The sequence below is a fragment of the Ovis aries genome, chromosome 8 (assembly GCF_016772045.2).
Source record: "Ovis aries strain OAR_USU_Benz2616 breed Rambouillet chromosome 8, ARS-UI_Ramb_v3.0, whole genome shotgun sequence".
Classification (NCBI taxonomy): Eukaryota; Metazoa; Chordata; class Mammalia; order Artiodactyla; family Bovidae; genus Ovis; species Ovis aries.
The window spans coordinates 8,737,379-8,756,608 of NC_056061.1; positions in this window are offsets into that span (position 1 = coordinate 8,737,379).

Genomic DNA, 19,230 nt, shown 5'->3' on the forward strand with positions numbered 1-19,230 from the left:
TATTTATGCTACTGTGGGCAAATAAACAAACCAGGTACATCACATCCCCACTCGGAAAATACTTATTTTAATAATATTATGCAGGTGGTTATGACAGAATGGAAATGTTTGACCCCTGTTGTGAGACTTTGCAAAATTTAACCTTTTTTTAAAATCCTAGCACTGTTCTTCACAATACTGAACCCTCCCTTATCTACTAACACTATATTATCCTATCATTTTCCATTTTTAAAACATAAGGTTTCCGAAGTTAGAATTTCAGAATACTATTGTTGCTTTTATATAACCTAAAACATTTTGCAAAACATATTCTAACTTAATATTAAAACATGAAGGGACAAATAGAATTCTATTTCTAGAAAGTTGTTTTGCAATCAACTTGATTTAAGTTATTCCCTCTTCTGAAGTGAAATAGTAAGCATTAAATTTTTGCCAAGTATTAGAAACCAGTCCCTAAAATTTTCATAAAAATTTTTTAAACAATTTAATTCAATTTATAGTACACACTTCCCTGGGTCAGAAAGATCCCCTTGAGAAGGGCATGGCAACCCACTCCAGTATTCTTGCCTAGAGAATTCCATAGACAGAGGAGTCTGGCAGGCTACAGTCCATGGGGTCGCAAAGAGTCAGACATGACTGAGCAACTAAGCACACACACAGTAAATAAGCACATTTCTTTTTATTATATAGTCAGCAGGTGTTCATTACAGAAAACTAGGAAATACAAATAATTAGTAAGTGTATTTATATTAAACCTCATTTTTAAATTCAGGATAATCATATGTATACTACTGAGTTCTTGGGACTAAATAAAATAGATTGGTAGACAGGTGGCAGACAGAAAGCCCAGAATCTCATCACTGCTAATCTGGTAAAAGGAACAGAGTCAGTTTATAATAATTTCTGGGATTTTTACAAATAAGCTATAATGCCATGCTTTTTCTTTTGATCCAACTGCTTATCCATGTTTATTTAAACAGGAAAATAAATCAAGCACCAACTAAGCTCCTAGCTAAAAACACTTAGAGGATTAATGTCACTTTGTCTTCAATTTAAAAAAATGCATTTCTGAAATTCTTCTTCTCTTTGTCTTCCCAAGTAAAAGTTACTTGAGATCTTAATTAAGTTCAGTCCTAATCAGTGATTTCTTAAATCACGGCATCTCAATTTAAGGAGCCATCTCAGAGGCCTTCCTTTGAGTTCTTTCCCTACTATGTTACTGACTCTATTCCTGCTCTGTTGTACCTCTCTCTTAATCTGCTTGTCTAAAATTAAAGGTAGCAAAGCCCTCAGAGCTTACAGGCTCCTCTCCAGAAGGGATGCGAATGAGCTTTAATGTTAGATCACAGTGTCCTATGCTGTTTCTTTCAGGGGGCTGCCACTTACAGGAGTAGAAAAAAACAAAAAAGATGGAAGACTTAAGTTTCAAACCTTAATATATATGAGAATTTAGAAGAAGAAAAAAAAGAATTTGGGTAATCTATTTATCCTAAGCAAGTATTTATTAATAAAGAAAATAAAATATACATTTCTGGCTTATTACAAGGGTTAAATGAAAGCATATGCAAAAACCTTTTAAGATCCCAGAGACACACTACTTTCATTAATGCAAAAAACTTAGCTTGGGGATTAGTCAATTACTCATAAGCCCATTTTTATAATCAATTTTATTGAGGGGTAACTTACATACAGTAAAAAATACTCAGAGAAAGAGAAATACATGATAGTCTTAAGAGTTTTGATAAATGCATACACTTGTAAAACAAATATTAGGCTAGAATCAAGATACAGAACATTTCCACACACCCCCACAAGGCATGCCGGTGCCTCATCGCAATCAGCCTCGCCGCTCCCAGCCTCAGGCCACCACTGCTCTGCTTCTGTCTCTCTAGATTACATGTGTGTCTTCTACATTTTCGCATAAATAAGTAAGTACTGCTTTGTGCTTGGCTTCTTTTGCTTAGTATTATGCCTTTGAGATTCATCAATGATATCGCGTCCATCAGTGGTTTCTTTTTCTCCACTGATGAATAATCGCCCATCATAAGATAAAAAACTATTCGTTTATCCTTTCACCAGTTTCTGAGACATAGTTCCCAGTATGGCGCTATTATGAATAAAGATGCTATTAACAGTTATTTAAAGGCATGTGTGTGGACACATAATTTCAATTTCTGAAGGGTAAATATTGAGTAGACTTGCTGAACTGCATGCTGAATATATGTTCGGTGATATAGGAAATAGCTAAACTATTTTCCAAAGAGGCTATTACATTTTTGTATCCCCACCAGCAATGCATGAGACTTCTAGCTGCTCCATCTCCTCATCAACACTTGGTGGTGTTGGTCTTTTTAATTGTAATTATTCTAGCGGGTATGAGGTGGTATCTTATTGTGATGTTTTAATTGTAATTTTTATTTTGCATCGAAAGATAATTGCTTTACAGTGTTGTGTTAGTGTCTGCTGTACAACAGTGTGAATCAGCCACAAGTATACATATATCGCTTCCCCCTTGAGTTTCCCTCCCACCTCCTCGCCATTCCACTCTCTAGGTCATCACAGAGCCCGGAGCTGATGTCCCTGTGATACTCAAAAGCTTCCCACTAGCTGTCTGTTTTACACGTGGTGCTGTTTATTTGGCAATGGTACTCTCTAAATTCATCCCACTCTCCCCTTCTCCTGCTGTATCCATAAGACCATCCTCTACCTCTGCATCTCTATTCCTGCCCTACAAATAGGTCCATCAGCACCATTTCTACAGATACCATATATGTGCACTAATACACAATTTTATTTTTCTCTTTCTGACTTACTTCACTCTGTATAACAGACCCTAGCTAGGTTCATCCACCTCAGTACAACTAACTCAATTTTGTTCCTTTTAATGGCTGAGTAATATTCCATTGTATATATGTATCATAACTTCTTTATCCATTCATCTGTCAATGGACATATATGTTGCTCCAAGTGCTGGCTACTGCAAATAGTGCTGCGCAAACATTGGGGTGCAGGTGTCTTTTTGAATTATGGTTTCTTCAGGGTATATGCCCAGCAGTCGGATTCTTGAGTCATATAGTAGTTTCATTCCTAGTCTTTTTAAGGACTCTCCATACCGTGCATCATAGTGGCTGAATCAATTTACACTTCCACTAACAGTGCCAGAGGGTTAGCTTTTCTCCACATTCTCTCCAGCACTCACTGTTTATAGATATTTTGATGATGGCCATCCTGACCAGTGTGAGGTGATATCTCATCACAGTTTTGACTTGCATTTCCCTAATAATGAGCAATGTTGAGCATCATTTCATGTGTTTCTTGGCCATCTGTATGTCTTCTTTGGAGAAATGTCTACTTAGGTCTTCTACCCATATTTTGATTGGGTTGTTTGTTTTTCTGATATTGAGCTGTGTGAGTTGCTTGTATATTTTGGAGATTAATTCTTTGTCAGTTGCTTTAACTAAAATTATTTTCTCCCATTCTGAGGGTGGTCTTTTCATCTTGTTTGTAGTTTCCTTTGCTGTGCAAAAGCTTTTAAGTTTAATTAGGTCCCACTCGTTTACTTTTGTTTTTATTTCCATTACTCTAGAAGGTGGGTCAAAGAGGATCTTGCTGGGATTTATGTCAGAGAGTATATTGCTGATGTTTTCCTTTAAGAGTTTTATAGTCTCTGGCCTTACATTTACGTCTTTCATCCATTTTGAGATTATTTTTGTGTACACTATTAGGAAGTGTTCTAATGTCATTCTCTCACACATAGCTGTCTAGTTTTCCCAGCACCACTTACTAAGGAGATAGTCTTTCCTTCATTGTATATTCTTGCCTTTGCTGTCAAAGATAAGGCGCCTATAGATGTGTGAATTTACCTCTGGGCTTTCAATCTCACTCCATTGATTTGTATTTGTTTTTGTGCCAGTACCATACTGTCTTGATTACTCTAGGTTTATAATATAGTCTGAAGTCAGGAAGGTTGATTCCTCCAATTCTTCTCACTGTGACTTTTCATTTGTATTTTCTCAATGACTTTTCCAGTACCAGTTGATTATTCCTTCTTCCCTAAAATGTTTGTCTAAATTGTTCATCACTTTTGAGATATAGTTTTCTTACTACTGTGCTGTAGCAGTTCTTTACATAATCACAGGTACAAATTTTATCAAATGTATGTTTTTTTAATATTTTCATTGAGTCTGTGACTTGCCTTGTTTTATTTAGAAAGAACACAAGTTTATAATATTGATGAACTCCAATTTATCAATTATTTGTATGGCTCATCCTTTTAAATGTTTAATGCATGAAATTTTTACCTGTCCTAGCTTTATGAGGATTTTCCCCTATGAAGTGTTATACCTTTATGCCTGTGACTCCATTTTCATTCCAATCCCAGAGAAAGGCAGTACTAAAGAATGTTCAAACTATTGAACAATTACACTCATCTCACATGCAAGCAACAAAATGATCAAAATTCTCCAAGCCAGGCCTCAACAGTACATGAACTGTGAAATTCCAGGTGTCCAAGCTGGATTTAGAAAAGGCAGAGGAACCAGAGGTCAAATTGCCAAAACCTGTTGGATCATCAAAAAAGCAAGAAAGTTCCAGAAAAACATCTATTGTTGCTTTATTGACTACACCAAAGCCTCTGACAATGTAGATCACAACAAACTGTGGGAAATTCTTCAGAGATGGGAATACCAGACCAGCTTACCTGCCTCCTGAGAAATCTGTATGCAGGTCAAGAAGCAACAGTTAGAAGAGGACATGGAACAACAGACTGGTTCCAAATAGAGAAAGGAGTAAGTCAAAGTTGTATATTGTCACCCTGCTTATTTAACGTATATACAGAGTAATCATGAGAAATGCCTTACTAGATGAAGCACAAGCTGAAATCAAGATTTCCAGGAGAAATATCAATAACCTCAAAGACACAGATGACACCACCCTTATGGCAGAAAGTGAAGAGTAATTAAACAGCCTCTTGATGAATGTGAAAGAGGAGAGTAAAAAAGTTGGCATAAAACTCAACATTCAGAAAGCTAAGATCATGGTATCCAGTCCCATCACTTCATGGCAAATAGATGTGGAAACAGTGGTAACAGTGACAGACTTTATTTTCTTGGGCTCCAAAATTGCTGCAGATGGTGACTGTAGCCATGAAATTAAAAGATGCTTGCTCCTTGGATGAAAAGCTATGACCAACCTAGATAGCATATTAAAAGCAGAAACGTTACTTTGCCAACAAAGCTCCGTCTAGTCAAAACTATGGTTTTTCCAATAGTCATGTATGGATGTGATACTTGGACCATAAAGAAGGCTGAGTACTGCAGAATTGATGGTTTTGAACTGTGGTGTTAGAGAAGACTCTTGAGTCCCTTGGACTGCAAGGACAAGTCAATCCTAAAGGATACCAATCCTGAATCTTCACCGGAAGGACTGATGCTGAAGCTGAAACTCCAATAATTGGCCACGTGATGTGAAGAGTTGACTCATTGGAAAAGCCCCTGATGCTGGGAAAGATTGAAGGCAGGAGGAGAAGGGGATGACAGAGGATGAGATAGTTGGATGGCATCACTGACTCGATGGACCTGAATTTGTGCAGCTCCAGGAGATGGTGAAAGATAGGGAAGCCTGGTGTGCTGCAGTCCACAGGGTTGCAGACTCAGATATGACTGAGCAACTGAACAACAACAATGCTTCCACTTTAACTTCTATCCTTTGTGCTATTATTAACATACTTTTTATGTCTATATATGTTAAAAAATCTCACAATACACTGTTATAAATTGTTATTAAATAGTCAATTATGTTTGAAAGAAATGTTTTAAATTGGAAAAAATCTGTCCTATTACATATTTAATATTACTGGCTCTTCATTCCTTTATGTAGATGAAAGTGCTGCACTCAATATGTCAGCAAATTTGGAAAACTCAGCAGTGGCCACAGGACTGGAAAAGGTCAGTTTTCATTCCAATTCCAAAGGCAATGCCAAAGAATGCTCAAACTACTGCACAATTGCACTCATCTCACACGCTAGTAAAGTAATGCTCAAAATTCTCCAAGCCAGGCTTCAGCAATACATGAACCGTGAACTTCCAGATGTTCAAGCTGGTTTTAGAAAAGGCAGACGAACCAGAGATCAAATTGCCAACATTGGCTGGATTATCGAAAAAGTAAGAGAGCTCCAGAAAAACATCTATTTCTGCTTTATTGACTATGCCAAAGCCTTTGACTGTGTAGATCACAATAAACTGTGGAAAATTCTGAAAGAGATGGGAATACCAGACCACCTGACCTGCCTCTTGAGAAACACGTATGCAGGTCGGGAAGCAACAGTTAGAACTGGACATGGAACAACAGACTCTGGTTCCAAATAGGGAAAGGAGTACATCAAGGCTGTATATTGTCACCCTGCTTATTTAACTTATATGCAGAGTATATTATGTGAAATGCCAGGCAGGATGAAGCACAAGGTGGAATCAAGATTGCCGGGAGAAACATCAATAACCTCAAATATGCAGATGACACCACCCTTATGGCAGAAAGTGAAGAACTAAAGAGTGTCTTGATGAAAGTGAAAAGGAGAGTGAAAAAGTTGGCTTAAAACTCAACATTCAGAAAACCAAGATCATGGCATCTGGTCCCATCACTTCATGGGAAATAGATGGGGAAACAGTGGCTGACTTTATTTTTGGGGCTCCAAAATCACTGCAGATGGTGATTGCAGCCATGAAATTAAAAGATGCTTACTCCTTGGAAGGAGAGTTATGACCAACCTAGACAGCATATTCAAAAGCAGAGACATTACTTTGCCGACAAAGGTCCGTCTAGTCAAGGCTATGGTTTTTCCAGGGGTCATGTATAGATGTGAGAGTTAGACTACAAAGAAAGCTGAGCACCAAAGAATCGATGCTTTTGAACTTTGGTATTAGAGAAGACTTTTGAGAATCCCTCAGACTGCGAGGAGATCCAACAAGTCCATCCTAAAGGAGATCAGTCCTGGGTGTTCACTGGAAGGACTGATGTTGAAGCTGAAACTCCAGTACTTTGGCCACCTGATGCAAAGAGCTGACTCACTGGATAAGACCCTGATGCTGGGAGGGATTGAGGGCAGGAGGAGAAGGGGACAACAGATGATAAGATGGTTGGATAGCATCATCAACTCAATGGATATGAGTTTGGGTAAACTCCGGGAGTTGGTGATGGACAGGAACACCTGGCGTGCTCTGGTTCATGGGGTCACAAAGAGTGGGACACGACTGAGCGACTGAATTGAACTGATGTAGATGCAAGTTTCCATCTTGTATCCCTTTCCTTTCATCTGAAGAACTTCCTGTCACATTTGTTGTAGTGTTGGTGTGCTAGCAATGAATTCTACTAGCTTCAGTGTGTCTGAAAAATTCCATCTCCATGTTTAAATGATATCTTTATTGGATTTTTTCTCTGATAGAGTTGTTTCTCCATCATCTTCTGAAAATAAAGTCTGAGATCATCCTTTTTCCTCCTGTATTATTTTTCTCTGATATATTTTAATTTCTTCTCTTTATCATTTATTTTTAGCAATTTGACTACGATGTGGTTTGGCATGTTTTTCTTCATGCTCATCTGGCTTCAAAATGCTTCTTCTTTTTTTTTTTCCAGTTATCACCTCCTGGATCTAAATATCCGTTGTTACTTTATTCAGTCTTTTCCCCTCTATCTTTCCTTTAAGTCTTGTTCCCTTTGTCTTTCATCTAAGATGCTTTCTTTCATAATTTCTAACAATAATCTCTCATATATTTCTTGTTTCAAGTACCATTTTTTTTCACTTTCCAGTCTTTCATTCCGCTTTTGTCTTGTCTATCTTTTCTACATCTATTGCCATTACATTCATGTTTTTCATTAAATTTCTGAACAATTAACAGGACCCATTTAGAAGCCCTTGTATATTAATTCTATCATCTCTATGATTCCTGGTTCTGTTTCCTGCTTATCAATTACTCTCTTCTAGTTCTTGCCACATAGAGTAGCTTTTGATTGGATGCTGGATATTGTAAGTAATGACAAGGAGTATCTGGATTTAGATGTCTTTTTTAAACAGTATTGAGATTTGTTTTAGCAAGTAATTTAGTTATTTTTGGATTACTTGATCATTTAAGACATTCTTTGTTAGAGTAGGTTAAGAATAATCTTTATTCTAGATGAAGTTTAGTCCTACTATAGAAGCATGACCTTTCTAAGTTGTCTATAATGTGTGTGATCAAGAAAAACTCTCCACTCCAACTGACCAGCACTCAAAAACTTCCCTGTTCTGTGTTCAGCATACATCTTTCTGGTTCTCTGTCCTGCCTTTTAGAGTTTCACCGCACACACGTACATATTAAGATTCAGCAAAGGCTCCCTATGCAGATTTTGTTTTGTTTTGTTTTTTTGCTTACCTCACTCCTTTCCAAAACTCCACTTTACAATTTCCAGGTAACATGGGCTTCCCTGGTGGCTCAGAGGGTAAAGCATCTGCCCGCAGCGTGGGAGACCTCTGTTCGATCCCTGGGTCAGGAAGACCCTGTGGAGAAGGAAATGGCAACCCACTCCAGTATTCTTGCCTGGAGAATCCCATGGACGGAGTAGCCTGGTAGGCTACAGTCTACTGGGTTGCAAAGAGTCGGACACGACTGAGCGAGTTCACTTCACTTTGGCCTCGCTGAATTCTGATTTCAGTCTCTTCAACTCATGAAGAATAACCTCCTTTGTTAAAGATAGAAGGCAGTCCTCCCTATACCACATTCCAAAATATGCTTCGATTCAGAAAGCCAGAGGAGTGATGTGTTTGAATTCATTTCATTTGTCTCTCTGCTCTCAGGAATCACAGTCTTACACTGCTTATGGCTCAATATTTGATGACAGTGGTTTCACACATTTGACTTTATCTCTTACTGTTTATTGGAGAAGGAAATGGCAACCCACTCCAGTACTCTTGCCTGGAAAATCCCATGGACAGAGGAGCCTGGTAAGCTATGGTCCATGGGGTCGCAAAGAGTGGGACATGATTGAATGACTTCACTTTCTTTCTTTTCACTTACTGTTTATGTCAGGAAAATAAGTTTTCTTTCTCTTAGGTCACCATGTTCATAAACAAAGTCTAGTAATCTCTAGTTTGAGTCATTTTTCATTGACTCAGCATAATGATAAAATAATAATAATATACTATAATAAGTTCCTTTTTAAAATATCTTATTTGTTCATCATAAAACTGCTACCAAGGAGGCATTATCAATACCTTTCATGGATGTAAGAAATGAACTTGAAGAAATGAAATACCTTGATTGAAATCACACAACCAGAACGTGACGAATTTGCAACTCACTCAAATCCACATTGGCCTTATTCCATAGCCTAACTTGTTGGGAAGGTCACTCTTTTACCCTTTTATTGACTTGGTGCTGTGATGCCTAACTTTTTATTACTTTTTCATATCAACATGGAGATCATATGGCTTAGTTCAATTTAAATTAATAAATTTCATGATTAACTTCCTAAAATGAGAATTACCTAAACGTAGCCTAGGAGTGGGCTGGAGAGAGAGAGAAACAGGTAAAGTCCTGGGGAGAAGACAGGTCTTAAACTTGGACTAAGAGAAGCAATACTCTCAATCATAATCTGCTTAAGTAACACATAAAAATAACAATAAATGTCTACATAAAGAATCATGAAGTCTAAAAAAAAACTATTTAAACATATAGAGCAAGCCTCCATTTCTCAATCTCAAGAAAATTTCTATCTCAAGATAACATTTCAGTTTAAAAATGTATAGAGACTTTGGGGACTGAACGACAAGTATCAGCAAATCCAGGTCTGATTTTTTGAATGAAGTCTGCTATGTGAAGCTCTTTATTCATAGAAGGTCAGCTGATGCTGAAGCAATCAATGCAATTGTCATTATCAATGGGTGAACTAGTCTGACGACAGTAACATGACATCCTAGCAGCATAAAAATCCTTTCACTGTGGAAATGGGAGTCGATGCATACATACAAAATGTGCTGTTTTTTAGATTAATCTACTATTCTTCCAACTGTATGAACATAATCACCTGTAATTTCAGACTTGAAATGTTTTATCCTTAATGATAATGTCTGAAGCAGAAATGACACAAGCAGATTCTCAGAAGATGCATTAACAGGAGATGTAAACCCAAGGGCAGCCTAAAGAGAAGGTCTGAACTCTCCAACTAAACCAGGAGTAGAGTGCACGCTTACCATTAGGCTTCCCTGGTGGTTCAGAGGGTAAAGCGTCTGTCTACAATGCGGGAGACCCGGGTTCGATCCCTGGGTGGGGAAGATCCACTGGAGAAGGAAATGGCAATCCACTCCAGTACTATTGCCTGGAAAATCCCATGGACCGAGGAGCCTGGTAGGCTACAGTCCATGGGGTCGCAAAGAGTCAGACACGACTGAGTGACGTTCCTCTTCCTACCATTAGACGGGGACTTAAAACTCTTACTTTCATTTTGGACTAGATTTCCCACAAGATGACATTTTTAAATGACCTCACTATTATTACATGAGATGATTAATAATCAGATACCACTGTTATTAATAATTAACATTGGAAGGTAAAGCAGCCTTTCCGTCTTTTCCGAAATTCTATGAGATGAGCTTAAATAACATATTCTTTTTATATCCAATGTTTCAGATTCACCTGAAGGAGAAGAAATGGACATGTAGATAACAGAAAGCCAAAGATAAAATTTAAATTGTAGGAGAGTACATTTTCCCTTACTTAAAGTCATCTTGGTAACTTTTGATACACTAATAGCTTCATGGTAAACTATTTCTGAAACCACTTCCAGAATATAATGAGAATAATACTTCTAAATACAAAGTTAGTGCCTTTCTTCTAATTGTCATAATAGAGAAGCCAGTTCATTAATTTCATTAATCTCAGATATGTAAGCAGGAACACAAAATGATTAAATACAAACACATATTATATAACTGAATCATGTAATTTTCTCTTATGACTGCTCTTAGTTTCATATTCCTTTAGTTTTCATTCTGTATTTAAAATTGTATTTTGTGAAACAAAGATTATCTCCATTCACTGTGCTGTTTGCCAAAGGTCAGATTTTAGAATTAGGTACTGGTATTTCTCAGCATTTAAATGTTTTCCATGTTTCTCCCTCATACCCTTAGATAGCTCCATTAAGAAAAACAGTATTTTACAAGCACTATGGACCAGTAAGCAAAATTTCATCATCATTAAAAGTGGCCCATGTACTAAGAAATATGGATAAGAAAAAAATTCCGTTTCCATGACATACAAGGAAAGAAGTAAATGCATCTGATGTCTCCTGCAGGAGACAGAGAAATTCTGCTTTAGAATGAACAGTGGCATCTATACCTCCCAGAAATGATGCTTGGGTAGCTTTTCTTTCTGTGTCACTGGCTGTTTCCCTTTAGGACCATCATCATCAGTGGCTCTTCATTTAAATGAAAAAAGTATGGTTACTAGCGACCCATTCTATGTGTGATACTATTAACTGTTTGCTTTGTTAAATAAAACTGAATGGCCTGGGCAACATAACTGAAAATTGCTCATAGAATAGTCTATCAACCTTACTTTGAAGTGGAAGTAAGCAGACATGATGGGGGAAACAAACAATATTTTAAAGTGATGAGACAATAAAATTCAATTTCCAGTCAGCTTTTTATCATAATATGTGTTGTTGTCCAGTTGCTAAGTCATGTTCAGCTCTTTGCAATCCCACAGACCGCAGTATGCCAGGCTTCCCTGTCCTTCACTACTTCCTAAACTTTGCTCAAACTCAAGTCCACTGAGTTGGTGATGCCATCCAACCATCTCATCCTCTGCTGCCCTCTTCTCCTTTTGCCTTCAATCTTCCCCAGCATCAGAACTTTTTCAGTGAGCTGGCTCTTCACATCAGGTGGCCAAAGTATTTGAGCTTCAGCTTCAGCATTAGTCTGTCCAAAGAATATACAAGGTTGATCTTTAGGATTGACTGGTTCGATCTTCTTTCTGTCCAAGGGACTCTCAAGAATCTTCTCCAGTACCACAAGTCAAAAGCATCAATTCTTTGGCACTCAGCCTTCTTTATGGTTCAACTCTCACATCCATACATGATTACTGGAAAAACGATAGCTTTGACTATACAGACCTTTGCTGGCAAAGTGACATCTCTGCTTCTTAATACACTGTCTAGGTTTACCATAGTTTTTCTTTCAAGGAGCAAGTGTCTTTTAACTTCATGGGTGCAGTTACCATCTGTAGTGATTTTGGAGCCCAAGAAAATAAAATCTGTCACTGTTTCTATTTGCCATGAAATAATGAGATCAGATGCCAAGATTTTAGCTTACAGATGCTAAACGTAACTTCCTTTGTGGTACAATTAAATTGCTACTGTCATATATTCACGGAGGCAACTCTTTTCTAGGCTCTTGGGTGAGAAGACCGTCATTAACTCCTGCAGCTTGCCTTACAATCTAATAGCTGCCTGCAGACCTACTCAGCATGTTCTTTCAAAGCAGAAAATACTCAGAATGAGGATGGTTTCAAAATTTGGCTCTCTGGGGCAGTAGATACTTTATCTCTCCTAGTTTCTAGAGGCTGGTTTGAAGGATTTCATCAACTACAAATTCGGGGGGAAAAAATGGATAACCTGTAGGTAAAATTCAAGAAAATAAGTTAATTTCTAACCATAGCTAGAAAGAACTTTAGGATCCTGTAGATAGCAGCCTAGGTTCATAGACACTTTAATCAGCAGAAATTGATAAGAGGCCAGACCAGAAATTCGGGCAACATTTTACTAGGGTCTCTGCTGCAGCATGAGGGAACAAAGACAAGGAACAGGTTTCCTCACTCACTTGCTCCCTGGGTTGGGGGGGTTGCCAAGCCATTCCCTTAAATGGAGTGAGGGTAAGGGCAGGTCCAGCAGTTGAGCCAGACAGGTGGCTTGGATGGTTTGCCCACCTCCTTGGTGGTGCCATATGGAGAGATCATGAGCAGTAGTACCCTGCTTCTACTCCTGACACTTTAGAAGAAGAAGTTGGGTTTTTGGTCTTTTTTGCATCTTGTTCATAATTTGCCCCAACTATGCAATGCACAATGCACGCAATTATTTTTGGTCTCATATAGTTTCTTTGTATTCTATGGCTCGAGGAGACTTTTTTGTCCAGGCACAAGCACTTGCAGCAGGGTTACAGGTCCCAGCTTGTCTCACTTTTCATCCCGCCTCACTCTTTACAGGTGAAGAGCCTGAACTTAGGTAATAGAGTGATTACCTGAACCAATTAGCAGACACAAATATCCCAACTCCCACTTGCTCAGGCTCCCCACTAAAGAAACAAACAAACGAACGAACAAAAAAAACACTATCATCTTTTCTTGGAAGCAACAGGAGATTCCTCAACAACAACAAAGAGGTGCTTTGCTTTTGTAATGACTCTATACGGTGCCATGTGAGCTCCACAACCTTCCATTTAGCCCTGAATTGTCTGTTTGAGCTAGTCTATTAAACACATACTGCTAAGTCGCTTCAGTCGTGTCCGACTCTGTATGACCCCATAGACAGCAGCCCACTAGGCTCCCCTGTCCCTGGGATCCTCCAGGCAAGAACACTGGAGTGGGTTGCCATTTCCTTCTCCAATGCATGAAAGTGAAAAGTGAAAGGGAAGTCGCTCAGTCGTGTCCAACTCTTAGCGACCCCATGGACTGCAGCCCGCCAGGCTCCTCCGTCCATGGGATTTTCCAGGCAAGAGTACTGGAGTGGGGTGCCATTGCCTTCTCCAAAACACATACTAGGAAACAATTTAACTGAAAGGAATCAAAGATTAAGACTCGCTGCTATAATAGATCACCACCATGAACTTTTCTTTGGGCACATAAACGTGTGCAATCAAGAAGCCTCACTTGTAATCAAAAATAGGATTCAGATCAAATGAATTCATTTCAGCAGTGTTAACCAAGAAAGCTTATATTTATCTTAACCACCTATCTAAGGGATATATCACAGACAATAGTCGATGCGCATGCTCAGTCGTGTCCAATTCTTTGTGACTTCATGGACTGTAGCCCGCCAGGCTCCTCTGTCCATGGGATTCTCCAGGCAAGAATACTGGAGTGGGTTGCCATTTCTTCCTCCAGGAGATCTTCCCGAGCCAGGGATCAAACCTGAGTCTCCTGCATTGCAGGAAGATTCTTAACCAGCTGAGCCATCAGAGAAGTCCCAGGGATACATCACATTCATACCAAAAGAAGAAAATTCCACTTATGAAAAGGTGGTTTATAGGAGAAAAATATAATTTAACGTCTCACTGACCTAGAAGTATCAATGAAAATAACTGAAGGAAAGATCAAAAAATTCTAAGGCAAGCATAAGGAAATCATGCCACTTGAGTAGTTGAAGTCAGCTTTAACTGCTAGGATTTAGTATTAGGAAATTTTCCTTAAGAAAAATGATATCTCAACTGGTAATTTCCAATTGCAATTAAAATACAACAGCTGGAAAAATATACATATTTGAATTCATAAAATTCCCATGAAAACAAGAGAGGAAGTCTTCTCCTGGCTTGAAGTAAATGTGGAAAAGACATTAGGTACTGTCATAATCTAAACTGAAGCCTGATCTCTTACCCTATTATTAATGTGGAAATAGTGACTTAACAGGTAAAAACAATTGCAGCCTTCAGCTTGTAAAATACTAGCAACCAAGCATCCAAAAGCAGCATTAAAAAATAAAAAAGTAATATTAGTGCTGCTAAATAGGTGACATTTATATAATCCTTCCTTACGAATATGAAAGAGGAAGTTATAGTTTAAAATAAGTATCAAGAGAAATTAAATGTCACTTTGAACAATAAGAACTTGTTGATAAGTAAGACAGAATAACCAGGCCCATGGTTGTGTAACCATAAACTACATGGAATACATTTTTTATTAAAATACTAGGGAAACTCAGATGAAACAGTCATTAATTATTTTCTTAATAACTCCAGGGTTTTTTTTACTATATATCTCTCAAGCGTCTAGGGACAATTGTTTTTTTTAACCCTTATAAACATATATTTAATTCCTTGAAGAGGATATCACAAAAGAAAGATTAGTAGTTTCTGAATATGTGAACACTACCCAAAAAACCTTGTCATGAACATCTCCAAACAAGGAAATAAACCAGAGAAGAAAACCGCATATCTTGGATGACCTCTTAACCAAACCCCAGAGAGAGAAAGGAAGGAAAAAAAAAAAAACTGAGGAAAAGAAAAAACCTTAAAAAATTGAGTTATGGAGCTGATTTTCAATTGTAAAGATTTTTTTCTGTCTTTCAGTAAACACTTTTTATTCAGATTTTATACAAATGCCTTATAAATAAGATGACTTACTTCAACTTTCGCATATTCTTTTCATATTCCTTGTTTATTAAAGATTTTTTTTGATGTGGATAATTTTTAAAGTCTTTATTGAATTTGTTACAATATTGCTTCTGTCTTATGTTTTGGTTTTTTGTCCATGAGGTATGTGGGATCTTAGCTCTCCACCAGAGAATGAACCTCCTACACCGGAAGGCAAACCCTAAACCACTGGACCACCATCGAAGTCCCCATATTCTTTATTCTACTACTGTTCTCTTGGTCACCGAGCTGTGGATTAGCCACGATAACTTTCAACTTTGTGTTTCATTTTGCTGAATTCGTAATCTGATTTCCACTTTGGCAAAATAAAATAGAAATATGATTTCATTTTCCCTTTTCTCCATGATAACATATTTCATCCTGTTGGCTGGGAAATTGTTAATCAGGAACATCCCTGATTTGGGGGGTGGAACTGGTGAAGGCAATCATTTAGTAAAGTCTCATGGTAGGAATTAATGTTCTTTCATGTTTTCACCCAATTATCAATCTCCTCCATTAGGCTGGGCATTCTTTTCATTTTTTAATAAAATAGTGAGTATTTATGGCCTTTTTAAATTTTCTCTTTTTTGTCTGCACTAGTACTTAATTTTTTAACTTTTATCTTGGTATAGTTGATTAACAATGTTTATGACATATTTTAATTCTATCATCCCTTTTGTCTTATTTTTTGAAGTTTTTTTTTTTTTTTTAACTGTGGACCATTTTTAAAGCCTTTATTGAATTTGTTACAATATTGCTTCTGGTTTACATTTTGCCTTTTTGTCTATGAGGCATATGGTATCTTAACTACCCAACCAGTGATTGAAACTACCAGCCTTTGTGGGAAGGCAAGTCTTAACCATTGGGCCACCAGGGAAGTCCCTAGGCTGGGCGTTCTAAAAGAAAACTCATCTAACTACTTTGTATACTATAGCTGGTAGGTATTCATGAAACATTTGTTGAATACCTTTTTTTTTTTTTTAATTTTTCCAAAGACAGCATCCCTAACATGACTCTGACTATTTGAATGTAAAAAATCATGTATGTTCCAAAGGACTCACCAGTTGCCTAATTCTTCCCAACCATTCTTTTCTATCATGCACCACTTGTGAAGAATTGGTAGCTGACTCACCTGTTTGACTGTCAAGACTTGTCTGTCCCTACCAACTTACTCAGCCAAACCATTTTGGCACATCTCAGTTTTGTTGCAAGGAATACTCTAAAAGACTTCCTCCTCCAGGAAGAAGTTGGTGGAACTATCAATATTTCTCAGAGTGCTCCCTGAGAAAGGAGAATCAACATTTCTCTAAGAAGCTTAGAGCTTCAAGGCACCAAACACAACAATAGAGAAATTCTCTCTTCTGATAGTTTGCAGACTGGTAAGGAGAAGCAAGATGTCCCAACAGGAAGGAAGCCAAGAGACCTGGGGCTAAACTGGCTAAGAGGACACACAAAAATAAACTCAGGTTTTGCTGGTTCCAGGAGCCCACTGTCAGCAGCTGTCAGCTACCATTTCTCTTCCAATCATATTCACAATGTTTGGGCAGAATGATACCCTTCTGCTAACCTCCTCAAGGGTAAAATTACACAAGTCCTTCTGTGTCTCTGGTATTCTTGGGCTTCCCTTGTGGCTCAGCTGATAAAGAATCCTCCTGCAATGCGGGAGACCTGGGTTCGATCCCTGGGTTGGGAAGATCCCCTGGAGAAGGGAAAGGCTACCCACTCCAGGATTCTGGCCTGGAGAATTCCATGGACTGCACAGTCCATGGGGTAGCAAAGAATTGGACATGACTGAGTAACTTTCACTCTCTGTTTATTAGAAAAAGCTTATTTCTAGATGTCCAGTAAATGCAGGATATGTGTAGATGGTGTTCTATGTAGGAGTGCCTCTTTTTCACTAATTGGGATGGTCATTTTTATAGCAAAATAAATTTGATTCTGAAACAAAATGCTTTCACTAGAGGGAAGATGGGATGTTTAAATAATCACACGACTGAAGATGTCTCTGCTAACAGAGTGATGAAATCATGTAAGCAAAAAGAGAAAGGACTGCAATCTGTGTTTCCAAGGTTGAGTTAAACCACAGACCTACCATGAGTTTCCTATGCCAGAGAAGTCTGTGAAATACAGACTTCAAATACAGAAATACAATTGTATTTTGGGGTCTGATAGATCTGAGTTCGAATTGAATGAGCTTATTATGAGTTATGAGATCTTAAAGATGTTATTTAATCACTAATGAACTCACTTTACCGTCTGAAAAAAGGAAATAATACCCATCTCCAAGGGTTGTTATAAAATTTAAGAGATTAAAGGAGGAAGCAGGTTTTTTTAAAAAAAAAAAGTGAAGTGAAGTGAAGTCACTTAGTCGCGTCCGACTCTTAGCGACCCCATAGACTGTAGCCTACCAGGCTCCTCAGTCCATGAGATTTTCCAGGCAAGAGTCCTGGAGTGGGTTGCCATTTCCTTCTCCAGGGGATCTTCCCAACCCAGGGATCAAACCCGGGTCTCCCGCATTGTAGGCAGATGCTTTACCATCTGAGCTACCAGGGAAGCCCTTTTTTAAAAAGCCACTTGTCAAATACATATATATATATAATATGATTTATCTCCCCTTCCCTCCTCCCCTTCTCCTTCCTTCCTTCCCTCCTTTACTTGCTTCCTTCCTTTTTTTTCAAAAGCAAAAGTTAAAATGAAACTCTGTACATGGCTAGCTGTACTGAGGATCCCAGGGGCTTAAGAAAGTCATAAGTGCCCTGGTTTGTCTCAGGCCTTAGGCCTTGCTTTGTCACCTCGGGCACAGAAACAGAAACTGGAGAAGAATATGACGGTGGTTTGAGCGTATTTAGGCAGCAGGGAAGTGGCACAACACTTTTGAGAACCTCTCTCTGTGTTCCCTGCCTCATGGATCACTCCCTGCAGCTTACAAACACCCCGTTGTTTCTCTTCATCTTAAAGCTACAACTCTTACTTCCTACACAGCTCCTGCCTATTTCTAAGTTCCTGTTTTTAGCCAAGTTCTTCCCCTGAGATTTACTTTTTCTCTCTCTCTCTTTAATTCCTTTCATTCTTTCCTGAATCTACCCTCACCCAGCTACCACACCACAACTCCACTGAAATTGCTCTCACAGATCAGAGATAACTGTTACTCTGCTCAATCCAGTGGTGAATTCAAACGCTCATCTTGGTCTTAATGAGCTCATCTTGGTCTCCCGTATAGTGTATCTCATCCCCTGGGTGCATGCTAAGTCGCTACTGCTGCTGCTGCTGCTGCTAAGTCGCTTCAGTTGTGTCTGACTCTGTGCAACCCCATAGACAGCAGCCCACCAGGCTCCCCTGTCCCTGGGATTCTCCAGGCAAGAACACTGGAGTGGGTTGCCATTTCCTTCTCCAATGCGTGAAAGTGAAGTCTCTCAGTCATGTCCAACTCTTCGCGACCCCATGGACTGCAGCCTACCAGGCTCCTCCATCCATGGGATTTTCCAGGCAAGAGTACTGGAGTGCGGTGCCATTGCCTTCTCCGTAAGTCGCTACAGTCACGTCCAACTCTTTGCGATCCCATGGACTATAGCCCGCCAAGCTCCTCTGTCCATGGGATTTCCCAGGCAAAAATACTGGAGTGGGTTGCCATCCCCTCCTCTAGGGGATCTTTCTGACCCAAGGATTGAACCTGCATCCATTATGTCTTCTGAATTGGTCACATCTGACACAATTGCTCTCTCCCTCCCCTGAAACCGTGTCTCCTTTGACCTACAGGACACATGCTCCTCGTCTGCGGGACGGTCAGTCACTGGCAGCTCTGTCCTTCTTCTGATTTAGCTTCTCTTCATCTCCCTGATGGAGAGAAAGCAATGGCACTC